Source organism: Ambystoma mexicanum, chromosome 12 (genome assembly GCF_040938575.1).
Source record: "Ambystoma mexicanum isolate Mex_15411 chromosome 12, UKY_AmexF1_1, whole genome shotgun sequence".
Classification (NCBI taxonomy): domain Eukaryota; kingdom Metazoa; phylum Chordata; class Amphibia; order Caudata; family Ambystomatidae; genus Ambystoma; species Ambystoma mexicanum.
This window is the reverse complement of record NC_090936.1, coordinates 603919848-603946786: the sequence shown is the minus strand read 5'-3', so window position 1 is coordinate 603946786 and position 26939 is coordinate 603919848. Positions and strand designations below refer to the sequence as shown.

The 26939-nt window shown below is 44.1% G+C and overlaps 1 protein-coding gene across 4 annotated transcripts in view; it reads left to right on the top strand.

The window, feature by feature from the left end:
• SLC43A3 (solute carrier family 43 member 3) overlaps positions 1–26939 on the top strand; it is a 918364-nt gene that overhangs the window by 205713 nt on the left and 685712 nt on the right. For all 4 annotated transcript variants that reach the window (XM_069629005.1, XM_069629006.1, XM_069629007.1 and 1 more), the window contains exon 6: positions 21815–21976. The gene's annotated coding sequence lies outside the window, so the exon portion shown is untranslated. The remainder of the gene's footprint in view (positions 1–21814; positions 21977–26939) is intronic.

The window sequence follows — 26939 nt, the reverse complement described above, 5'->3', positions numbered from 1 at the left end:
TAGGGAGAGGGGGGAGAGCAAAATGTCACCAATCTTTATTTTTTCATTTTCATCCTCCAAAGTGCATCGTTATTCCTTACTATCCTCAACTATGGGGTGTGTTATCCGCAACGTTAATTTTCGACTATATACCAATATTATTTTTTTATTAAAAAAGAGATTTTCGTGTATGTGGTCCAATGCCACACCATATTCTGTAACCTTCTCGAGTGTACAGGTAGGTTTATAGTCATAATGTAGAAACCAATAATGTCGAAAGTCATTTTTTCGAAAAAAAAGTCGAAAAAAAGTCACATTTAGTTTTTAATGCATTTTCTTTTCGAAATGGGGGTTCCCCCCAACCCCCTTTTTAATTTTTTTTTTACCCATTTTCTTATCCCGAACCCCAAAATAAATATATAATTAAAAAAAACGGAATTCGACATTTTTTTTTTTTTGACATTTTTTTTCGAAAAAATGACCGACCACCGTACAGGTATTGTACTTAATTTATTTTCTGCAGAACGCTAGTTTTCTTTTGCCACTCGTATTTGCATCCGGTCAAATGTTTAAGCAAGCAACCTGCAGTGTTCCTCATGGTTGTTAAATCTATTATGTTGCAGTCACATGATCCTGTTAGTTTCATCACATGGTACTCGGAGTCTGTAATGCTATCACTGCAGCTGCAGTGTTTATGGCTTCCAGTTGCAGCACCATCTTGGGACAGTAACTCGCTTCCCACAGGCAGACTTCTCTGCACGTGTGGATAATTTAATCTTATTTCAAATGCAAAATTCTAGATTAAACCTGATGTAGCATTGGGTAATGTACATGTTACACATCTGTTACAATTGTTCTTATGCAATTGTTCTTATTTCGCAGTTTTTTATTCAGGAGGTGTTTAGGAAAACACCTCTATTCATTATTGTTAGTCTCTTACTGTCACTGCCGTACCATTATATATAATAGACAATATTCCTTGTCATACATCATGCAAATCACAGTCGGCTGGAGATTATTCTTTGGTCCCATCATTGGGTACATAATCAATATGTGTGTGCTCCCATACTAGCTTAATCACCAGTTTGTTTTACCACACCTGTTGGAGGGCCAGTTCATACATTCTGGTCTCATTTTCTTTATAAGTTGTTTTTATTGAATGATTTGATTTCCTAATCATTATCTTATGTGTGTGTACATCAAGGAAACTGTCCATATATATATATGAAGATGTTGTGTGTATCTTTTTCAGGACTTCACATTTTGATCCTTTAGTCTTTCCTTTCTACATAAAAATTCCACTCTCCACAGCAGAGTTGAGGCCATTTCAAACTGTGTCAAGATTATATATCCACTTTTGTTCACATTTTTTTAAGGCTAGATTTGTATCGCCTCCTCGATTTGAACTCTTGACTATTTGGATTATAAACCAGAACATATCTATTGGTTTATGTTGGTAGCGTACAAAGTGTGCCACTAAAGGTTTGTTTTCAACTTTGTTTTTTATGCATGATCTATGTTCGCAAATTCATTGGCGTATAGGGTGTTTGGTCTTCCCAATATACAATAGGTCGCAGGGGCATTTAATCTCAAATACTACCCACTGAGAAAGGCAATTTGTAAAGTTGTTGGACAACACTCTTTCCCTTTCAAATCTATACATTTGATGTTTTTTGTAAGGGAACAGACTGAGAAAGTACCACATTTAAAGTGGCCTGGGATGGGTGGTAGATCCCAGAGAGTTTTTTTGTCCCGCCTCAGCCTGTTTATAATCAGCGGTCTTTATAATATGCCTGTTTTTTAGAATGGTCTTTTTTAGGCAGTGACTTATGGGACTGAAAGTGCTCATGCACGTTATTTTATCCAAACTATTATTTTTTGTGGATTTAAACATAGTTTCCTATTTGCATGTTTGGCTTTTTTATACACTACATGAACTGTCTTTTTTGGATATCCCTGATCTTTTAGTCATGTCTTTAGGGCTTTTCCATGAAGTTCAAAGTCTGCAATTTGTGTACAATTTCTACGGATCCTCAGGAATTGTCCTATGGGTAGACTTTCCTTAAGACTCAAAGGATGGAAGCTGTGATCCTCTAATAACATGTTCTTATTTGTAGGTTTTTTGAAAATAATAGTCGCTAAGAGGCCTCGTGATGTTTTTAAAATTTCTAGGTCTAAGAAAGGTATTCTGTTTCTGTCTTGGTTCATAGTGAACTTGATGTGTTTCTTTGCTGATTCATCAACGTTACACATTGTGTCAGTTCGTCCGTTGACCCTCTCCAGATTGTAAAAACATCATCAATGTGACGATGCCACGAGATTACCTTATCTCTATAGGGGTTGTCTTGATGGTATACCAAATGCATTTCTAAATTGTCAACATAGAGATTTGCAATGTCCCAGGCAAATGTTGCCCCCATGCTTGTTCCATGTTTTTGATTGAAGAAAATACCCTCATGCAGAAAATAGTTTTCCATAAGTGCTAGTGTTGTGCACTTCAAAATGAATGCTGTGGGTACTGCGGCTAGAGTTGTTGTCGGCTTGTTCAAATTTTATTGGAACACATGGATAAAGACTAATTGGGGGATGCTTGTATACAGTGAGGTGATGTCTAGTGTTACCAGGATGTCTTCTGACTCAACCCGTAAGTTTTGCAGTGTTTTAATCATACTGGTCGTGTCTTTTATGTACGATTGCATTTTCTAGACAAAAGGACGTAGGAACCAGTGAACATAGATGGATAGGGGATCTAAGAAAGAGCCTATTGCTGACACAATAGGTGTCCCTGGTGGTGAAGTGGTGTTTTTATGAATTTTAGGCAAGATATAAAAGGCCAGTATTTTAGGATTGGAGTTGATGAGGTGTTTTTCATCTAAATCAACCCACCCTTCTAATAGGGCGCGGTCCATCAAGCTTTTAATTTCCTCTTTCAATCTTGGAGTTCGATCTGAATCTAATCTACGATAGAATATCAGATTGTTCAGCTGATTTCTTACTTCAGTGTCATATGCGTGTTTATCCCGTAATACAATTCCGCCCCCTTTATCTGCTGGTTTTATTACAAATAGTTTATTTTCTTGTAGATCTTTCAAGCGTTTCCTTTCATCTTTAGACAAGTTATCATGTTGGACATTTTTTTGGTTTAACAATTTGTGTGTTTCATCAATTATTTTGTTCTCAAATGCCAAAATGGCTGGATTTACCTTGATCCCTACCGGGCAAAATGTCGACGGTGGTTTTAGGCCTGTTGTATTCCCTTCTTTGTCTGATGTGGAAGGGTTACGGAAGAAATATTTAAGGTGAATAAATCTAAAGAACATTTGCAGCGCAACCTCTGTTTGGAAGTTGTTTGCCTTAATAGTAGGCACAAAGCTCAGCCCACAGCTGAGTACATTTTTCTCAGGTACAGACAAGGTGTGTGACGATAGATTGAAAATTGGAACTACCAGTTCTACGGTGGTCCCGTTCCAATTGCGTGCCTGCATGCAGTGTGGGCCTTATCTGTTTTGGCCTCCTTTGCCCCTCCCTTGAAAAAACTGCTGTTTCTGTATCCCTGCTGCTTTTGATGTATTAGCAGCTGTTCCTTTGTCGGAATCGCTACTTGTTGTAATGTTGCTAGTATTAGAGAAGGTCACAAAACGTTTCTTCTGATAGCCTGTATTTGTCCATCTATTCAGGCCCAGCTTGTTTTGATCATCATAATATGACTCCATTAAGTATGGATGTTTTTGTTTCCTTATACGAATCCACATCTTTCTTTAATTTCCCAAAATATTTGTCCAAAGTAAATTTCTTGCATTTTTTCATTACTACTTCTATTTTTTCTAGCTTTTCTTTAATTTCTTGTATCACCTGGTCCTGCTGTTTTGCTTCGTCTTTGGCTATCTCAATTTTTAAAATCAGCCAGTCTCTTGAACATTTGTTCCCCACTCCGCTGAACTTGCCTTTGCATTTTGCATTGTCGGTAAAGACCCTCGGAATATTTTTCACTTGAAGGCCTTCGGGGATCGCACCAGCTTTAAAGTAGGCCAACATCAGTTGGCCATGGGACTCTGTTCGTATTAGCTTCTTTTTCTTTTGTGTCAAGATATCAAGATCATTCTCATTAGTGTTGGTCACCGGATTACTCTCATCAGTGATCAGAACAGATGGTAGGCTGATAAGTATCTGCAAATAGTCTTCTGAGCATGATACCGTATTCACATTCTCCATTGTTCAAAAGCTACTAGTAGACACTCTTTTGAAAGAAATGATGCTACTTCTACATTAATTTTCTTAAATTTACCCAACAACTTCAGGGTTGTACAAAGGCAATAATACTGTCTGGGTTATTCCCTATTTTTTGTTTAAGGGGGAACAGGCTCACATCGGGAAGAATATATGTGAAACAATGAAAAGATGAGTGATTACCCCTCTCTGCATCTGATTAGTTTCGGTGGTATCTAGTCATTTAATCGAAAATAGTTTCATCTAATACCACACCATCGAATTATATTCAACGAAAAGCACTACCATCGAATTACCTTTTCATTGACTATAGTTTGATGGTGTTATCCAAATGAATTTTGACAATAAGTTGTTGAAGATTTGGTCTGTTTTGTATACGTGTGGCCCGTGAAAAGTGTACACGAGTAATCTTAATTGTTTTTATGTTGTTAATTGGAATATGAATAAAATGTATTTTAATTGAAATTGTTTGAACAAACAGGTGACATTTATCAACTGGTTTAGTGATAATGAAAATGTGATGCACTGACTGAAACTAATTGGATGTAGAAAGGGGTAATCGCTCTAATCTTTTAATTGTTTCACAATTATAATTGTGAACACTAATTCCAACACTAATTGAGCAATGCTCAATCCAATCTGGCCGCCCTCCAGGTCACACAAAATGGTGTGGTCCGAGCAGTACTGGGTCTTCCAAGACGGCATTCCATCACTGATGCTAGACAAAAACTGCATTGGTTGCCTATCAAGCACTGGATCTCTTTTACGATCCTAACACTTACTTTTAAGTGTCTGAATGCTGTAGCTCCTAGCTACCTCATTGAGCGTATTCAGCGATATGCACTGGTACAACCTCTTAGGTCAATAGAACATGCTAGGCTGAGCCAGCCCAGATTTCGCTCAGTCAAATGTGGGAAAACCAGTTTGATGTTGTGGCCCCTGTTACTTGGAATTGAATCCCTTTGGACCTTAGGTTACCTGCCTCTCTGGAGCCCCTTGGTTTTCTTGCACTACGCCGGATCTCTATAGCTTTGTTTCTTGATTATCTGTTCTGTTTCGGGTTTTTTTGTGAGCTGTGAGGCCTGCTGGTGATTTGGCACGTTATGAAGAATCTAAATAAATAAATAAATAATTACCATGTGCGCATGGTAAGCAGTGTTCACAATTGAAATGAAACCCTGACCGATTCATTGTAATTGTGGGCACCTCTTGCCATGTGAGCATAGCAAGCAGTGCTCAAAATTAAAAGTAAACGCTTGCATTGCAGGCAGCGTTTTCTCACTTTGCTTGTACACGTGTATGCCGCCTTTTGCTCTGCACTTTTGCACTCTGCTGTGCAAATGACCAAAATTAGGCAGCAGGGAGCCACCTCCATGTAGGTCATCATGCAACAGCTCTCTGCTGGCAAATTGCGCTTTTTAGGAACATGAGCTCCTTTTTATTGCGCATAACCAATGAAAAAAGGATTTTGGGTCCCGGGTGATTGGTGGAATCCATAGTAGACAGGGGATTTTGTACTTAATCTACAGCTCAGTTTATTTTACTCTACAAAAAGGATCCTGGGACTTAGTAACCTATCACTAGGTAGAGTGAAAGAAAACCTGGAAACTACACATTGTCCCAAATAAATTATTGCATATTTGAATGAAAATTCTCCTTACTGCAAAGATATGACAAACCTTACATTCCCCACAGCATTTTATTTTAATCGACTACAAAATGTGACTTTTACCCACCTACATGACATAATTCAAAGGTGTTCTGTGTGCCTGTCAGTAACCATGTTATGCTTCACTTCTACTTCACATTGCATCAATGTCTTGCATTACATATATATCAAGTGGACATTGGATCACGAAACAGTTACATTCGATTGCATGTAATATTGTACCTGGTGGTTTCACGTGCAATACAGAGGCAAACCCCCCTAGCATTGGTGGTATTGTAAATTCTTCAAGAGACTATCCAAAAGAGGATACATTCACCCATGCCAAAATTAAATATGAATCAATATAGGCCATCTAACAGATGAAACTCGTTCAGTCGTGTTTTAAAAACACGCCTTGAAATCGCATTTTGATTTACAAGAGAATGTGTACTGTTTGGCCCAAAGTAACCATCAAGGTTTCTGAAGTAAACTAAAGTTGTCAGGATCACTCTTCAACAAGGTGTGATACGTGCTCTGTAGAACCTGAAAAGCAAATGTCACACTGAGCACTAAAATAGTGTCCAAATAAAGGTTCTCTCTGTTCTTCTCAAGCTTTGGCTGTTTCAATCGGGGGGCTTAACTTGATGACAAAACCGGTGTGGAACATACAGCTCAAATGAAGCAAACAAAAAAATAAGAATGTCTCATGTTTCCACTTGTGGGTTCTCAGGGTCTCTAACTTCGATCTCAGCAAAATCTCAGTTGCTCGTATTTGTAACGTCTGTGGTGATAGTCTTGTGTGATGATGATGGGGAGGCCTCCTCCTCCTGGGTTTCAACATTGCATTGGAGCCTTGTGGTTGCTCGGTAGTAGGTGGTGGCTTTTAGCTGATCTAATCCATGCCAGGGTCAACAGGAAGACGGAAGCTGACCTAAATTGCCTCTGTGTTTCTTTGGGGGGGGGTGTGGCCTGAGCTCATGCACGAAGCCTGCGGCTGCTTGGAGCTCCGGCCGTTATCCTATAATTGATCCTTCTAGCGGTGATTAAAGCTATAATTATCTGCACCTCAGGACAGTTTCTGGCAGGGCAACTCGGCGTCTTTCTATGCGGCTTTCTCCCAACTAGAATCGGAGCTGGAGAAGCCGTGCAAATCATGCTAAAACCTGGGCCCGTGTGCCCCAAGATGGAGGCTGTACCGTCCTTCTGAAAGCCCCTCGCGAGGAGCACTCAGTGATGCGGGGTGGCGGAAGGGGTTAACGACAATCAGCTGCACTGATGCTTGGAGCCAGACCCATGGAGCTGTGGTGGGAACGGCCTGGGACATGCATACTGCCGCCAGCAATACAGAGGTACATGGCGGACGGGGTTGGCCAGCAGACTCCTTGATGTACCCGCTTCCCTAGGGGGCTGGGCTCCACCTTGTTTATACAAGCACTACCGCCACAGCGCTGAGGCAGGAGACAGGTCCCTGGGATTCATGGCTGGACTGAGACCCTGCACCACCATACATAGCTGCTCTTTCACAGGCCGTGAACATTGACCCTTTCATCTCAGTATAAACACGTAATGCTACCAAATAGCTGCATCGACGATGTAGACCAGTTGAACCTCCTAAGTTGAACCAAGCCTAAGATCTATAAGGGCAAATCATATTTCCTCGACAGTCCTGAGACAGCATAAATGTGCGTTGAACACAACAACTTGCACACTAAAAATGGCACAGACACTTGAATCATGGACTCTCACTACTAGCCTTGGCACATCATTTGGTGCTCATGCAGCTGAATTCCCCATCACTAAAGGGGGAGGAGGCCCGCATTGGAACTAATACCGGACATAGAACCCCTGCACAATGCTTGGCCTACCTATACTTGTGGGCTATGGCCTCCCAGCGAACCGCTACGGAAATGAATGTGTGACTCCACGCTGAAATGACTCGATGCTGCAAGAAACTATATATTTTTTTCTTCCTTCGGTGGGGCAAAGACCAGTTGCCCACTGATGACCTTAGATGACCCACTTGAAGTTGACACTGGACATCAGCCTGTTGCTGGTCTCCCCACCCGGTACACAGTGGCCATAATTGGCATTGGAGGTACGGGAGCGCCCGAACGGCACATTTCTGTTGGGCAATGTTTCGTTTTCATGTTTGTGTTGATGCTGTTCTTTTCGTTTTTTGTTTGTTAAAAGGCTTGCACAGTACTGTTTTTGGGAGGGCGGGGTGGTGGGCATGGCGCAGTCCCTTGACACTTGCAGCTAAACCAGACGCATTGAATCCCCCTATGAGGGCAGGCCCCCTGGCTAGAGGAGGAGCAGTGTGTGCATTTTGAGATACATTATTGGGGGGGCCATGTGGGAATAATTAGGGCGACGTACCATTCATATTGGCTATGGCCCACATCAGAGTCCTGACCTGGACCGTAAATGGATAGCTATAACCTTGCTTCAGGTGAACCATTTGCTGGCAGACGACCAAGAGGTGACTGTGAAGCGCTGGGGAGCGGATGGCTACGGTGCCACGTAATCCAGGTTTGCTAGAGGAGTATTCACATGGATTGATGAGTCCCTACCCTTTCAACTGCTGGACCTAATTAGTCACAATGAGGGGCGATATTTGATCTTGCGAGGTTACCTCAACCACTGGGAAATATGTATAGTAAATTCTTATTTCCCAAATCACACGATCTCGAGTCACATACACGCATTGTGCAGTCGCATTGCATCGTGCCGCAAGGGTATCTTTCTATGGGGAGGAGACTTAAACTGTGTGAGAGACGCAGCCCTTAATTAAACCTCCCCCCTAAGGGCGGACCCTCCCCAGCCACTGCCTCCTGGAATGCAGCACTAACTGAATTGGACCTGGCAGATGTCTTGCAGGAACTACACCAACTACTAGGAGCTATTCCTATTATTCATCACCCCACGATTTACACACCAGAGTAGACCATCTCTTTGCCGGTACAGGGCAGCTTATGGAATTTATCAGCACCGAATATATGGGCTGCACGATATCTGACCACTCCCGCCTGATGGTTGAATGGGAACTTGTGTCCCCCAGGCCCCCATCCCAACATGGCATATGCCCGCCAACTCCTTAACGGACGCCGTATTCAGGGGACTATTACAGGACTCTTTGGATAGTTTCTTGGAACATAATGTCAGGAGCGTAGATAGCTGGGGTACCATCTGGGAAAGCCTAAAAGTGGCTATTAGGGGCGTGGTCATCGCCAGCGCCGGGGATATCCATCAAAGACCATGTGAAGACCTGGAGGCCATAGAGAATGGATGAAAGCATTGGAAATTCGGCTCCTAGGCCTGAGATCGATCGAGGTTGAGCTGACTGACTCCCGTTCTCGGTGCCTGCAAGCATGGGAACGCCTGTCTAAGTTTGATCATGTTGCACGCAGTGCCCGGGCACACGCAGATGGGGACAAGCCTGGGAGGTTACTGGCCTGGCTTTGTAAACGTGAACATCCTAGACTCCTGACCTAGCTACTGCAGGATGAATGTAGGGGCCCATGGAGATCCCAATATGCGCTTAACAATATTTTTACTGTCTTTTATACCCAATTATATGAACATGACACTAGGGGACCCCATGAGAACATTGCAGAGGCTCTCACATATTTAACCTCCGAAGCTCACCACCGATCTGCGGGCCTCGCTGGACCAGCTTATTACAGCGGAGGAGCTGGATGCAGCAATTGCCTTCCTCTCCACCACTAGGGAGTGATGGGCTGCCAGTGGAGTTTTATAAAGCATACAACCCCACCCTGGTCCCGGCACTCCTAAAAGTCTTTTAAGAGGCATACAACAAGGGCATACCCAAACCTGGGAAGCCAACGGATAGGTGTGACTCTTACAGCCCCCTGGCTATGCTTAATTATGATGTGAAGATACGACTGTAATGGCTGTGCGCCTCCGTAAGGTTATTGCTTCCTTGATACACACGGACCAAACTGGGTTTGTGCCGGGCCATAGGACCACCCTGAACCTTTGTCGTTTACAGCATATTATAGACCAAACCAATCCTCGCCTAGAACACTGCACGGTGGCATCTGTCGATGCCACCAAGACCTTGAACTCTGTGTACTGGGAGTGGCTGCTCGCCACATTACAAGGTTTTGGCCTTGGGGAGAACTTCATTCTTTTGGTGGCATTGCTGTACACTTCCCCCAATGGCCAGGGTGAAGTTGGGTAGGCAGATATCGTATGCATGGAGTATACAACGGGGCACTCGCCAGTGATACCCGCTGTTACCCCTGTTGTATATACTGGCTTTGGTGCCCATGGCGGTATTCTTATGGCAGGAGTACTTGGAGGCAGGCATTATGATAGGAAATTACAAACACCTCCTATCGCTGTATGCTGACGACGTTCTGCTCTACTTGTGCAAACCGCAACACAACATACCTATTGTTTTAGAAGTACTGGACAAACTTGCAGCACTGTCCGGGATCTACTTCAATAGGCAGAAGTCCTCCTCTTCCCCCGAGCTGGGCTCCACGGGGGGTGGTGGGGTGCTGGGACTATGATGGGAGACAAACTCCTTCAAATACCTAGGAATCCAGTTCATGCATACACCTAAAGACACCCATACCCTCAACACCCTTAGATTGGTAGAAGGCCTTAAGAAATCAATGGCCTTCTGGTCCAGACTAATGCTGTCACTCATGGGTAGGCCCGCTATAGTTAAAATGATTGTCCTCCCCAGGTTCTTCTACAGCTTCAGGAACCTCTACTACTACACCGGGAACACTTTTTTTTCTGCTCCCTTGATACCCTACTTAGACTTTCTCTGGAGTCCACACCGGCAAAAGCTGGCGCTCAGAGTGCTGAGCCTGCCCTACAATGTTGGTGGGATACAGTTGCCATAACTAGAGCTTTATTACTTAGCCGCCCAGTTAAGTTTTATAACAAAATTGTTATCAGATGTTCCTACATCTGACTTAGAGTTGCTCCAACCACTGGTACGGCCTGTCTAGCCAAGGAAACACTGTGGCTCCCGAACTGCTGCATGAACACTCTGCCGCTACTTGTAGATCTAGGCAAGAAAATATGGTCCAGAGCGTTAAAATTACTCTGGGTGGGACACCCATACTCACATAACATCCTTATAGTTGCTGATGTGTGCTCCGGCAGGGAGGAATTGGGTGCTGATTGGCGCTGGGAAGAATTGGGCATATCTACCTGGGGTGATATGTATGATATGGAAAATTCAGGGATCTCAACGACCTAGCACAACAAACAGCCCTCCCTAAGGGACAATTCCCAAGATACATGAGTGATGAGGGTGGCAAGTCATTGATGCAATAGGTGGCCCAATGAACCAGAGGAAACTGTGCTCCTAGCCCTGATGTACACACTGGAGGATGGCTGGAGACTGGTGTCCAGATTGTACAGCTGCCTACTCAATGGGTCTAGCTTTAGGGACGCTAGTCTGAGGCTGCAGTGGTAGGCTGACATGGGCTCCGAAATTACTGACCAACAATGAGAACTAGTGCTGAGCTTCTCCAAGAATGAGTCCTGAAACGTGAGATTCAGACTCCTCCAAATCAATGTGCTCCATCGCACATACATGACCCCTAATAGAGCGACCAGATTTAATGCTGACAAACAACCAATTTGCCCCTGGTGCAATCGGGATGGCGCGAACCTTATACACATGTTCTGGAAATGTGGGAGGGTGAAGGGCTTTTGGTCCCAGATAGAGTTGGCCAGCAGGAAAGCTGGGATTGCCATATATCACTGGAGTTTCTTGGAATGTTGTCTAGGTGCATACCCTAGGCCAAGCAAGTACAGACACATCAAATTCATGGGCGTGGCATGTATACTTTCTAAGCAACGAGTGGCTATGTCTTGGAAGCTCCGTCACGGCCCACAATATAAACAATGGTGTCAAGAATTTGAAACTAGGTGCGAAGCTGAAACAAGGGCATCGACTGGGGCACTACATACACATGAAGGGAACCAGGTCACCACTTGCGAAGCATGGAAGATGTTAACCATGGACACGTTTCACCCGTCTGACAAACCACCAGGAACATGCTTGCATAATATCACTACTGTCTGTAAACAACTACATAAGCTCCCGCTGCCCTTGTGCCCCCGGCGTGTCTATGGCCATGCCAAGCTGACTAGTGGGACTGCCGCCTTGGGTTTCACCCTGCTTTAATTAAAATTCCATCGTAATTTGCCTTGTGCACAAGCCTCTTTATATGGTAAGAAATTTTGTTTATTTCACGTCTGATTATATTGTATGATCTATATTCAAAACTCGCACCGACAATGGTGTTGTGCCTGTACTCGTTGGTCACTTATTATATCTGTATTATATTACTGCATTGATAACTGTGACTTGATAAACAAATTTCAAAATAAAACACTGTTCCTCTTTGGGGCGTTCACAGCCTCCCTCTGGCCTTGGGTCACTTGGTTGCTAGCTCTAGTGCCCAGCCTTCTCTCCTCTTTGCCACTCCACCATGTGCTTGTTAGTTTACCGATCTTCTCCTGCCACCTCCACTTGATATCCTCCCACTTCTATCCATTGTCTCCAATCTCCTCTCCAAACTTCTATCATCGACTCCTTCCAACTTCACCAACTCACCTTGCACAATTGTCTCCAGACACCCAACTCCTTATTTGTTTGCGGGCATAGTTCAAGCCCATGGAAAACCTTGTGTTTTGAGTTTGGGTGTTAGTTGTCGCTGACCTGCCGATTCGTGTATTGTGTCCACCCAATACTTAAAAGTTAGAACGAGATTGCGAGATAACAACAGCTATGATCGCAACAAACTGGGTGGGTATCCAAGAGTCACTTGTTTTCTGTAAATAATGATTTTTACATTTTATTTATATATATTTCAAATGCAGTTCATCTTTGTTCAGATTTGGGTTTAGAAATATCCTTGATTTCCTGGTCCAGCAAATCAAGAATATTTCTAAACCCAAATCTGTACAAAGATGAACTAAATATATTAAATATATGAACTAATATATTAAATATATTTAAATAAACTTAAAAATCATTCTATACAAAAAACAAGTACCTTTTTCTTGGATACCGCCCCAGTTTGGCGCGATCATAGCGCTTCTTATCTCGCAATGTCCACCCAACTCCTTATTTCACCTTTCCTCCTCGGCCAAACATCCCATCAAATCTTTCTTTGTAGGGCGCATTTTGGTTGCCTATCAGCCAAAGCTCCTTACTTTCTTGACTCCAGGCTCTTTGGGTCAGTCTCGAGTAAGAACCCTCTGAGATTTTCCCGCCAGCTGTCAGGGCCTCTCCCCTTCCAATTTTCTGGGCCTTCCTTGCCCCAACCCTGTGGGGCCTTCTCAACCTCGCCATCTGGGCCACTCTCTCCACAGCGATCAGGGCCCCCACCATTCTGCCTTCCTGCCCTTCTGTGCGCCAACCTCCTGAATATTTCCTGCCGTCCCAACCTCTTGGGTCTCCTGTCTTCCTTTTAGATGGGTCTACTTCCTGCCAGACTTCCATGTCTATTTATCCACAGTCACTTGGGTCGCTCCTCCAGGTTTCAAGTTCTTCCTTACCTTAGCCTCCTTGGTCTCTCTTCTGGCCTGCTCCCAGCCTTCTGCTGGCACTCTGCTTTCAGCTCCAATTCTTCGACCCGCTCCTGCTTTTCCCCTCTCTGGCCAGCTCTAATTGAGCTCCTCCTCTCACTCCCACAGCCTTCTGGTGCCTGCCTTTTCCAGCCTCTCCCTAGTGAAAGGGGGTTAAGGTGTGTTAGGTTGGGTGGAGATTGGCTGCTGGCCTCCGCCCTGGGTGTAGCAAGCAACCCTGATGTAGGATTGAGTGTGGCAGGTAGGGAGAGGACCACCGAAGGGGAGGCATGAGCCATTCGCCTCGCCCTGCCTTCCTGCCTCTCCCTGTTCAAAGGGAACTCTGGTATGGCTCTTCACACCGCTATTGCAGTAACTTGCTCCCAGCATGGCACCCAATTCTGATGTGGGAGTTGGGGCTGTCTAGTTCCTCAACTTGGGTGGTCCTCTCTGTGGTTGTTACACCCTGTGCCCACCCCCAGCGCGGACCTCCTTAGCCTATCTATTCTTAACTGCTTGAGAGCAGTAGCCTCGTATGGTGGCTGGCTGACTGACAACCAGTCAAGTCTCCTCTTCTAAAACAAGTCCTTCTCATTCCCTCCATGGATTTATGTGGGATTCCGGCACCACTTGAGGGAAGCCAAGTGTGCAGGCGCTGCAGGTTCTATGTCCTTTAAATGGGCAGGAGTGTCTGTGGCAGCATTGTGAGGAGTCCCTGCCGTTCCCAAGTGACATGGGGGAGGTACCCAGGGGATCCTCCACATGCTGCCCCATGGCATATCATTCCATGGTTTGTGGCTGTATGTGGCCCCCTTGGTGGTCACATCCTCCAACAACAAGGTCAGGCAGGGAACTTTGGCACAGTACTTAATTAGTGCCCTCTTGTGTTTGGGTCAAAACACAAGGGACGTATAAACAAACAGCGCCATGTAGTCTGAACTGTTGGGATTGGTAGCACAGACTAAATGGTGCACATATTAATTTCATTGTATAGCATTCTGCTGTATCTTTCAATCTGTTCTCGTGGCTCCTTCACAAAAGATCATCTTTTGTATGATTGTTATCAAGATCCTTTCTGCCACCTCCAGATCACAATGTGATTATTTTTTTTCTTCAGAACAGTCCGTTCTGTTTTATTGTCGCTAAGACCCTTTTCCGTAAAAAACGGTACATCGGGCGCTGTCACAATCTTGTTGCAAATGGAACGTGTGTCCACCTAGCACACATTTCCACTTTCCTTTTTGTTATGCAAATGTAAAGGCTCCGGCAAGAACACCAAATACCAATGTACAACCATGTTTGTACTGTGATCAGTAATTGAATTTTGGAGCCACACAAAAGGCAGGCCAAACTCAATCCCTGTAGTGTTTTTGGCAAAGGGTCATAGTGGGCAAAACATAGAATGGAATGTTCTGAAAAAGGTCACATTGTGATCCAGAGGTGGTGGCAGGGATCTTGATAAGGAACTAATACGAGATTATTTTTCACACAGGAGCCACAAAAACAAATTGAATGATTCAATAAAATGGCATGCGTGGAAATGAGCATACACAGTATTTAAGAGTGAGATCGCTGTGACTTATCCTAAGAGTTCAGAGACAAGGTGAGGCTGATCACTTTCCTCCTTGTCTTTGGGCATGGTGCTGGGCATTTATGAATTCCTTATGCGATGATCCAGCCTCCAGCGGGTATTCATCATGTACCCTTTTTTTGGATTTGGTGTTTTCTTTGTGAAGAGCGTGAACCACTACTCTGACGGGCTACAATAGAGAGAGAAGAGGTCTTCATACCTGGATGTAACATCATAATCCTATACCTCATCGATGTAAGCGAGTTCATTGTGCTGCCTGTTTTCACTATCCGCCACCAGTAGTAGTGTATCTGATGTATGGATCAGGAGCAAACCCTCAAAATTGGTAAGGTGAATCGGGGCACAAATGGTTCCACTGTATCCCTGAGATAGTAGCATAATGATACAGACCGACTGAGTTCGGTTCTTCCTTTCTCCCATTCTTGATTTACCAGGATTTGATATGATATAATATGTCATTTATAACATGCAAGTGTTTCTAGGAGACATAAAAAGTGAGTCGTAGAACAATGTTAGAATATTACTCTTAAAAAAACATTGACAATTGCATAGTGGAGCAAGTGACAGTTCAGTTTCGATGTGAAAATGTGCATGGTAAGTTTCCTGTCCATAATGAATTACTTGAGTAGGATAGGCCAGGCCTTCACCTTCTTATGTTAAACGCAGATTTGTATCTTCCCGTAGACGTGGACCTAATAAATTGTGATATGTGGCATAGGTGATCATGCAAGCTACATAGTCGATAGAATATTCATCCACTGATGGACAGGTGTTAAAGGGAAGTTTCAAAGATGCTACTATGGACAACTGATGTATAGAATGCTATGTTCCTTCAAGATGTGTTTATAAATAGTGAAGGAATGAGATTCCTCTGTTAAGTATCCTAAATTATTCATTTATGTTGCATTTTGCCATAACTTAATGTAGTCTGTATTTAATTGTCTCAGAGAATTGGCTGGGCTGCCTAGGAGGAAAGAAACATGTTAGGTGGGGTTGCCTTTGTATTACATTCGACAGCCAAAAACAATACGATATGCAATAGCATGAGTGTACGTATTGTTTCGAGATCCAATGTCCAATTGAGGTATGCACAACACAAGGCAGAGATTGAATGTGAAGCATGTGTTAGTTTGGAATGTAAATTGTCAGGCGTGCCTAGGACACTGTTGAATGATGGCACTTTCAATTAATGCTCTTAACTGTGCAGGCAATTATGTATTCCATCAATCCCAAATATATTGCAAAGGCAATGCCGAAGACATTTCAGGAAATGTATTCTCCCTTTCATTTGGGTGTTGCCTGGTTATGTGAAGTTTCTAGGTGACGGGTTCTCACCAGGAGACTCTCGCCCCAACCACATCCCCTGGTGTCTCTTCCTTCTTCCATTGGGTTCCTTGGGTCGATGGCATGGACTAACTACCCTGTGAGAGCATCTGGGCCCAAAAGGGGGTAGGGAGCTTGTGTTACAGGGACCCAGAACCATGTAATGGATCCGTTGAGAATTTTAAGATGATTTATAATTGGTGCTTCTTTGTATATGGTCTGGGCTTGTCATCATTTGTTGGTTTGTAGTTTGGAATAAAATACCTGCGATTCCTTATGGAATTGTGCAGATTTCACACCAGGTTGAATGTTCTATATGACTTGGAAAGGGGCAAATAACAGTTATTTTATTTGTATTTATTGAAGTTGAAAACATGCTATATGCAGGGCCAGCAACTTTAAAGTGCTCAGGGTAAAACAGCAGGGAGGACTGTGGGATACTGGAGTTAAGGGTTCTTTCACAGCAGACCTTGGTTGTATTCTAGTAACAAGGAGCATACAATGAAACAGGCTTGTATTATTTATTTTATTATTTATTTATTTGTTTATTTATATTCTTTTTGCCCAGCACTTTCCACTTCTCGCCACCCCCATGCACTTTTCCCCTCCCCCTCTCCCATGCACTTGCACGTTATCAATGTCACTGGGCCTAGTAAGATGGTTGTCTTTGTTCTCCCCTGTTCCCCTCCCTTGCCTCGTCACGCTCTGAAACACTTGTGTGCGAGCGCGATACAAATAAAATATCAATATCAATGTACTAATCGAGATTGCAGAGATCATAGTATTAACTGTTCTTAAAGAAGTTGGAGTGTAGAAGGTGTGCCGAATCCTCGGATTTCATCCCTTCTCTCCTAGGGAGAGCCCCTTCGCATGAGGCCATGGAGGTGAGGCCACTGCCGATAGCCCCCCTGGGGCTGGTACTCAGCGGGAGAATCTCGTGGGGATGGACCCCTTCGGACTAGGAATGGCAGGAGAATGTTGTGTGGAGGGACTCCCTTTGGGACTAGTAATGACTATGAAGGGAGAATGCACTATTTGTATACCTCGCCAGACTCTCACTTACCATCCTCCTCTCTTACTTTCCATTCTACACCTCATACTCCTACAAATATTTGTAGGTTGGAGGAACCCACCTATCTAGAAAATATGGTAACAAGGAGGAATGGGAACTACCCAAGTTAGAGCCTCCTTTATCAACCAGTGAGCTGAAGAAAAATTCTGTTGACTCCTAGAGGAATATTCACTTTAGTACTGTGGCGAGGAGGAAGGGAGAAGACGCCAAGAGCACTCCTGTGAACTGGTTTGAGCGGTTTAGTGTTTGCAGACTTTCTATTTATCCAAATAAAATAGAAGAGGCACTTTACCACTGGGCAAGTCCTCCCTAGAGGAACCAGGAGTTTCAAACTCTGCTGTTGGAAGCAGATTGTGGTGGCAGAGGACGGAACGCTGCCCCGTCAACAGGGACAGCAGCGAGAGCTCCACCATAGTCAGACTGAGCAGAGAGGTAGAGGCAGGGGCAACCAGCTGGACAAGAGAGCTGGAGTGCGTTGTTCCGCCGGGGGCATGCCGCACAAGTGTCCTAGAACCCTGCAGAGCTGCCGCAGAGCTGGAAGAAGTAGGAGAAGCAAGAGCGAGTTGTAAGCATCCCATCTGACTGACGGGGCATGGAGAGAGCCTCCAAACACCCAGTCTCCTACACTGCGGGACCGCTGCAGTGTGTGTAGACTCTGAAGGCCGCCCAAAGCAACGAGAGACTTTGGAGAAGGTGTGGAAGACTGGTAAGGCCTGGTAACCCTGAGACATAACAGAAAAATGGTCAGGGACCCATCTGAACACTAGGAATGTCTGGTAAAACAGCAGTCAAGACGGAGTCTGGGACCCAAGAGCAAGAAACCATTGCAGTGGGACGCAGGTCGGGGACCCGCATCCAATGAGGAGTGTCATCCAGAGCCATCTTCTGCGTGGCAGCTGGGAGCATGGAAGACCCGGGGCTGGCCAGATCAAGAGAGCAAGAAGCCAAAGGGGCCTGGGACCCAAAAGAGAAGGAAGTCAATACCACAAGGGTCTGGGACCTGCCAACAAGAATACCTGGCAAGATGGTGAACCAGGTACAAAGCCAAAGGGGTCTAGGACCCAAAAGCGAGGAATCAAAGGGGTTGGGACCTAATGGAGATAGAAGCCAATACCACAGGGGTGTGGCACACGACTTCAAGAATACCTGGCAGGATAGTGAAAAGGGTAAGAACAGTTAAAAATCAGGAAAAGCCAAGGAGGAATTGGGATCCACACCCAATAACGAACTACGGATAGTGAACCAGGTAGGCTGTGAACACAGTGATCATTGTGGAAAAGACCAGACATATACCCTGGTGTTTGTCGACATTGTAAAAGGAATGAAGAGATGGGGTCCTTCTCTTGACATTGTGAAGATGTGAGACTCTTTGTTCTATGTGTCTTATTGGAACCTTATTCCAAAGAACCTGTTTTGAGACTTTTGATTTGTATCTCTTAAGAAGAACATTTCATTTTGAATCACCCAGAAGTGAACTTTCGGCTATCATCCCAAAGAAAGAAACCAATCATCTGAATCAAGGAGACTTACTCTTGTCTTTAGTTGTGTATGTAGTGTACGGGTCGGAAATATGTTTTGGACACAGGACGGTGGACTCTTTGCTTTAGACTGACATCCTGACACACTCCTTAGTATTATTTGAGGAAAGGAAGCCCCTCTTAGAGCTAGGGTCAGACCTGGTTTTCTCTTTTATTTTACTACCAATAAAAGTCTATAGCCAGAAGCATGCCTCCTGTGTGCCGATCACCTCCTTTTCTCAACCTTACACAGAACAGTGTAAATTCTTAGTCAGGTATTGGCTGATAGTAGTTGTTAGATTATGTATTGCTCATTATACTAGGTCAGGCCCAGAGTAGGGTAAGGGGAGCCGCAAGTGAAGGTGCAGAGTCCAGGGGAGACAATGAAGCACCTACGTAGGTAACACACTTGTCAACTTTGGTTTGAGAGCGAAGACTTGGAGAATTCTCAAGGCATTCAAACACTTTTTTAAAAAGCTGCAATATGTCTTTTTATGCTTAAGGTTCTGAGGGAGAGCATTCCAACATTTTCTGGCATAGATGGAGGAACACACAAAATACACAGCCGCTTTTCTTTGTTTTAAACAGCTGGGATAAGCTGCATTGACGCTGCCCTAGTAGTCTTAGATGGGTTCTATGGCTGGATGAGGTTGGTATTTGGGCTCACTGTTCCGGTAGGCTCGATTTGTGATGCAAGGAGTTGTGAAGTCAACTCTTTGTTTAGTCAGGAGCTACTGTAGAGTTTGAAGGACTTAGTTTGCATGAGCGCTTTTCTTCAGTTGGTTGGGCCTTCTGGTTTTTAATCAGCTAAATAATCAGTTGCTCGGATGAGTGTTGCCCAGGGGGGATGGCAGAGATGTGTGCAGTAAAAACATGGTGTTGGATTATGGAAGCTAGTGGAGCAGGCAGTAGTCTAACCACTTGTTAGTGTAGTGCACTGCTGTACTAGTGGAGGGGTTGAGTTATGGTAGAAAGGGTGCAGTGGAAGAGATGCATTAGATTAGTAGAAAATGTTTATTACATGAGGTACAGCACAGAATGTTTTATTAAATATATATATATATATAGGTGGTAGAAATAAAGTGGTGTGGTAGAGCGGATGTATTGGCTGTGGTCAGATAACATGTTTGTCTTTGGGGTGGTATATAGAACACGGTGAGAAGGGGGCTGGGTTCTAGTAGAGGGCACATCACATATGGGTGTGATTTGGAGTAGTTGGGTCATATGGGGTGTGATAATGTAGTTGGACATGTGTAGAAGACTTGTTTTGATCCGGCACAGCCATCTGTTGGTTTGGAGGATTGTGGTTGGGTGCAGTGGGGTGTGAAGCAGAGAGTGGTTTATTGGGTAGGCTGCATAGAGGCATTGCAGTAGAGGATGGTAGAAGGGAAGTGTATGGTGCATACAGTGCATAGAGAGTAGAAGGGGAATTGTGAAATTGCTATATTAATCTGGAAGTGAGGAGCCGTGCATATAAAAGGGGTTTGGCAGAGCGGAATTTCAGTAGAGAGTGCATTTATTTACTTTTTAACATAGAGAGGGTGTGCACTACGCAAACAGTAGTGGGCATATAGGGAGTAGGCGCACAAAGAGGACATGGCTGAGAATGACATGGCCAGGATATCGTTTTTCATGGGGTGTATTCAAGTTTCTATAAATCTTGAGGGTGTACATTGCACAGTGTTGAGTAGAGCGACATTGAGCACTGCAATGCTGTACATGCCTGGCACATACACACTTTTTCAGACTAATAGGATATATTAGTGCACTCCTGGTGTACTTGGACACTACTGTGAGGGCAACAAGTTAGATGATCCACTTCTAAAAATATTAAGAAAAACAAACTAGCCCCATGCCTTGAGAGGTCACTTGGCCATCCAGTCAGAAAGAGAATGTTTAGCGCCCTTAGAATACACAATTTTTCTATGTTTGGTTAAAGTAAAGTGGCACTTTTTCTTTACTTGAATTGGGGTGCCCCAGACCATTAGTGGTTATATGACCGTATTTGACATGAACGGATTGTAGCACCTCTGCGACACAGCACCCCCACCCTGTGTGTGCAACTACACATATTCATCAACAATATGCCCGGGAGATTCTGGCCATCAAACCGTGGGCTGTTTTCTAGAGTTTCTATGCACCCGTTTCACCAATTTTCAAAACCACGCCAACATTTTAACATTCACTCTTAATATCTCATCAATGGCACTTGATACGTAGGTGATGAATTCACAAATGGAGAACGTGTTTGTGACAAAACATGCTACATGGGTTATATTTTCAGGGATTTCTAGCGTGCAAAGCAATCTGCCAAGGATGCCTTTGGAGACAGTGCACTACAGAAGAAACTGATTGATTGATGAATTGATTGATTGAAGGAGCAATGGAGCGCGGTACAGAATCCAGGGTGGGGTATGGTGACTCATTATGGGGCAGTGGTAGAGGAAGAAGTGGGTGGTTACGTGTGTATCTAAATAGAATTTACTTGAATCAAATTGTTTTACAATGATTTTGAAGGGAACATTTGAGTATTAGATCCCTTAACCTGGTTCCAAATTTGTGGATACCTGAGTGTGCGACTCGCCAATCAGCATTATCATCTGGTTATCTGGTAAACAACAAGGCAGCCGAGAGCAATATGTTTTAATTACTTCATTGGGTTGATCAACAACACCTGGTCTTGAAGTGCACAAACAACTTGGCACTTAAGGTTCCTTTCGTTTTCAGGCTACCATTGGACAGTTTGATTGCGCAGCAGGACTGGTTGTGAAACAACGGAATGACTCTTCCCACGTGCAGTGTAGTTATTGTGGCCAATCTTGGCTTTGTTGAGTGTGGCTTTGTGAGATGCTGACACTTCAGGTCCTGGATTTTGATTTTGATTTTGTCTGCAGAGTTTCGTGGCCTGCTAACAGAAGACCTACCCAGTCCGGATGGCAAGGAATCGTGGCTAGATCTTATGTAACTGGTCGGATTGGAGCTTGATTTCATGGCTTGACCCTCATGGGAAACTAGAATCTTCTTATCTGGCAGAATTCTCACCGCTACAACAGAAGGTCAGATTTGATTGTGCCTGTTCTGTGCTTTCAGCTTTCTTGCCACACTGTACAGTACTTGTCGACATTTGCAATCTCGGCCCAGACACAGTGTACCCTTTTCCGCGATATGATCGGCTGTACATCTCTCACTCCACAATCACGTTCTCTGAACCTTGGAGACTGCTCTGGCAAAAACAGAAGGAAAACCTCCTTGCTGAACAGTGCTGGCTATCTGGGAATGGCACTTTCAGACACTGTTTTGTACAACATATGCCTCAGTATTTATTTTATCCATTCATTAATTTCCTCACTCGATATGACTTTATAACTATTTTGATATTGTCTTCTTGTGGTGCTGGATTCATTTTTCTTAAAATGAGCAACTCCCGTTTTGTGGAAAAAGTATCCTGGAAAACTCTACAGTGAATATCGTGTCAGGTACAATGCGACTGCACTCTGATCTCATCCACACAATGTTTATTTTCATTTGTTAATAAACAAAGCAATGCAGGGTTGTGAATTGGAAATGAGCCGCTCTTTTTTTCTTTTACAATAGCTCAATTTTCTGCACTTGGATGGGGGCCATCTTGATGAGTGGCACTGCCCATCTCCAGCATACTGCCCAATCAGGTCATCGTTGTCATGTCTACTCGTGTATCTCTAGCTACAACTACAGTCATTGGCCGACTGTTTTAACAGTGACAGATAAGACATGTAGGATGACGGCACCTACCTCGTTGCCATCCACATTTTTAGTGTCTCCTCCCTGATGTTTAACAGAGTTGTTTCATTCCCTAGACAGTCGTGTAGAGCCTAATGGGTAATCGTTTTGGAGGGAGTTCCTCTGACTGTAAGTTTTGAGGTGACTACCTATTACAGGAATTTTTGCTTCAAACTCGATGTTTATTATCAGGTGTAAATTGGTTAAGTCATTGAACACTGCATTCCTTTTTTCTAAGGAGGGATTTATGATCTTGTTAGGAGGTAGTGAACAGAACCTACAATTAGTGAGGCATTACAGAACGAGGTCGGTGGTAGTCCTAGTGTGTCGAATTTTCTCTTGTGTCTGAAATGAGGGAGAGGCTCTGTTGGGCGGTATAAACTTTGAGCCCTTCAACCATGTTGATCAAGTCATACACCGCAGTGGGTTTTAATGTGGTGGAGCAAGAGGTTGCGGTAGTCAACAAAAGAGGCTTATGAAAGCGGTCACCCCATTTACAAAGTAGCTCTGATGAGAATGTGCTAAAGGGAATGTTGAAGGTGTGTGCAGTAAAGAGTTGGTGTAAAAGATGGATTATGAAAGCTGGTGACAGTCAGTTACATTGATGCATGATGGTTTAGTCCGACACTTGTAGAAGACTTTTTTTTTGATCAGGCATAGCCAAAGAGTGCTTTGGAAGATTGTGGTTTGGGTGGGGTGCAGTACAGTGTGTATCGGGTGAGAGTGGTTTACTGGGTAGGCTGTATAGATGCAGTGTATTGGAATGGAAGTGTGCAGTGAATGTAGCCACAGACAATGGTGGGTAATAAAAGGGGAAGAGGGAAACTAGCTTGTACTTCTTCATTGGGGGTGACAAACACCACCTGGTGCTGAAGTGCGCAAACTTCTTTACACTGAAAGGGTTAAATGTTTCTTTAATTACCAGGATGCAAGTGTACAATTGGATTCAGTAGTGGCATTGGTTTTGAAATGACAGAATGACATGCCCCACAAATGTTTCAATTAATAAGGCAAATTTGAACTTTGATCTAGTGCCCTTTCTGACTCTGAGACACATTTGCCATTGAGTGTGGCCTTGTGAGATTTTGCCAATTCAGGTCCTGAATATGATTCTTTCTTTTGACTGCATAATGGTTAGCCATGATGACCGTGAACATACCTACTATGGTTTGCATCAAATCATGGCTAGGTCTTGTTTAATGGCAAGCTATCCCCATGTCTTGGCATCAAAGGGAAACTGGCATCTTCCTATCTCGAAGACTTCCTAAAGGTACAACTTAAGATCATATTTGGAAGTGCTGGTCTTTATCACCATGGTGCTTTTGTAATCTCGACCAAGACACAGGGCCTCATCACGAGTAGGGCGGTATGCGGCGGTAATGGTATTACTGCTGCATTTAAAGACTGGCCCAATCACGAGTTTGGCTTATTTAGCCCCAGCTCTGAGCTGGGGGTAAATTCACTGAAAAAATACCCATGTTTGGTGCAGTTACCGCCAGTGGTATTGCTGTGCAGTAATTGCGACAACATTTCCCCAATGGACCCAATGGGGAATGGGGATTAACAGTTAGCGCCCAACCCGTGATCCGGCATTAATACCGACAGACCGGTGAAAGCTACCGCTAATATAGTTGAGCGGTATTCCAGTTGGGATACCGCCCAAATCGTGATCAGGCCCACAATGTGCCCTTTTGGATGATACGCTGAACTATAACTTTCTTTACCTCCCATACTGATCTGCCAAAAACAAAAGTTAAAATAACTTGCTGAACAGTGGTGGCTATCTTGGAATGATGGCTCTGGCCACTGTTTTGTACAGCATATGCTAAAGTATTTACTATATCCATTCATTAATTCCCCAAAACAGCAACTCCAAATTGTTTGAGTACCTGTGGAAAATTGCTGTGTTGCACAGCTTGTTAGCTAACACAGGATTGTGCTTTTATTGCCTCCACACAAGTTTTCTTTGTTTGTTAAGGAACACAGCAATGCAGTATTTGAATTAGAAATTAAAGGAAGGTTGTTTCTTTTCAAATAACTCTGTTTGGCATTTGGATTGTGACTTTTTGATGAGTGGCATAACCTATCTGCAGGTCACTGCACAATCAAGGCCGCCATTTTAATTGGAGATGCATCTTGGGTCTTTTTACATACCCAGGCATGAACCTGCATTGCGTAAAATGGGCAATGTGTATAAATGTTGCTCTCAATGTACAGTACATCTTGGGAGAGGGAGCATGTGGTCAAATTAAGGTTTTGAACATTCGTGCATGGGCACGCTGGGTTAAAAGATCTCTGACTGAGACAAGTATTATTTTTAAAGTCAAATATCCAGAGTTTACAGTCCCAGTAAATATCAAAATAACATCAATTGCATTCTGGTAGCTGGAATCTTGGTTACCATCTGCTAGAGAACGCTTAGAGTAGACGATCAAAGACATTTCAAGGGCCTTTATTGAGATCCTTGTGGGGCTTGGTACCCGCCCACTATCTCTCTCCATCATCTTGCCACAACCCTCCTCCCTAGCCCAGGTGTTGTAACCCCCGTTTAGTTCCGATTGTTGACCCCTACTCTCCAAGTCCTAACTTAGACGAGCAGTGGCTCCCTAAAGGCAGGCTCACAGACTCCCTCAGGGTCTTCCCAACTTTCCCTACTTTCACTAAGGTTAGTGTTCTAATGGGAATTGGGATTGTGCCTTTCAATTTCACCATAGGACTCAAGTGGTTCCCTTACCCTTCTACTCTACCTACATCCTCCCCCTTAATCCCCTCCCCCCAACCCTCTGTCCCTTTGATATTTCACTCCTATCTCTTGCCTCCACCTTTGATGTTAACTCTCCTCCTACGCCTTTCTGCTACTACTAATACTTCTCCCACACTACTGCTACTCCTCCCACACTATTCCTCCTCCTCCCACACTACTACTATTAGTCACCCTCCTTCCGCACCATACCACCCTTCTCACACTTACACCGTACACTATCCTCTCTACACAATTGTTTCACAGACACACACTCACACTGCAGAGCCACTATCACTCCTAAACCAATGCCTAACCTGCTCCATAAGCCGCCACTCCCTCCTACCTCCCGCTAGTCTCTTGCTCATCTTCCACCTCCACTCCGCATATGCCTCATTTCCTGCCTTCTGTTTCCTGTTTAAATACCCATCTTTCTGTGAGGATTGGCCCTCTCTCCCTAACCAATCTGGCCCTTTCTTCCACTACCATGGCGTGCATGTGCAGGGGCAAGTCATGAAAAGGGGCTAAGCCCCACCCACTTTCTCCGCGCCGGCTCACCATGTACTGGACATAGTGGCATAAGCAGTTCAAGGCTATAGTTTGTGTTTTGGGGCTCGTTTCTCTTGACCATTTTGGTAATTCAAGGAAACAGCTCCAGGTTCCCTCTAAGCCTCTAGTGGTCTAGTGGGTTGCTGCATGTAGTGCGAGGCTGGCACTGGCCACTAGCCTTTCCGTGAAGTGGAACTCGGGGCAAGAGCATTACGCTGCTAGTTTCTCTACCTCTCATGTGAGCGCAGCTCAGCAATCCGGTGTCTCTGCAACGCTGTGGTTGTTTGCTGGGCTCCGTTCTGGTTTCGGGATATGTGGTGTGCTGATACTGATTTTCAAGTGGGTTTCTTCTCCATCTTCGGTAGAATGGATGTTGCTGCAAAGGAGAAATAACACTGGCCAGAATATGCATCAAGAGGCAAGGCTGGAGACAAGGGTCTGCAAAGACGGACACTGGCACAAGGGGGAATCGGAATTGGGTACCTCTCTGCTGCCACCTCTGGGCTAGAACTGGCTGTGGGTTCCTCCCTCATAGGGCTCCCACCCCTGGCTCATAGGGGTTCCTGCTCATTCTTCATGAGGTCCATTTAAACAAATACTTGTTTTTTTTATAAATAAAGCCCAAGACAGGAAAAGTGTTATGCCAGTGACCTGGAATTTCTGACTACCCTCTTGCTGTATCAGCCTGAACTGTCATCACCAGTTTTCAAGACTTCTACAAAATAATGCAAAGTTATGAATTTGTTGTCCACATTTCATTTCTACCAATCTATCCACATATATTTTCTACTTGACGTTTCTGGAACTTCAGCAAAGTTATTCTCATGGATCAATTTATGGAGATCACATCTGATCATTGCCAGGAGATCAGAGTTACAATAGTTGGCATTTGGAAAGCACTCACCTGGCACGAGTGTGGTCTCATAGCATGGGATGACAATTTGTTAGGGAACTGCTGAACCCAACTGGGT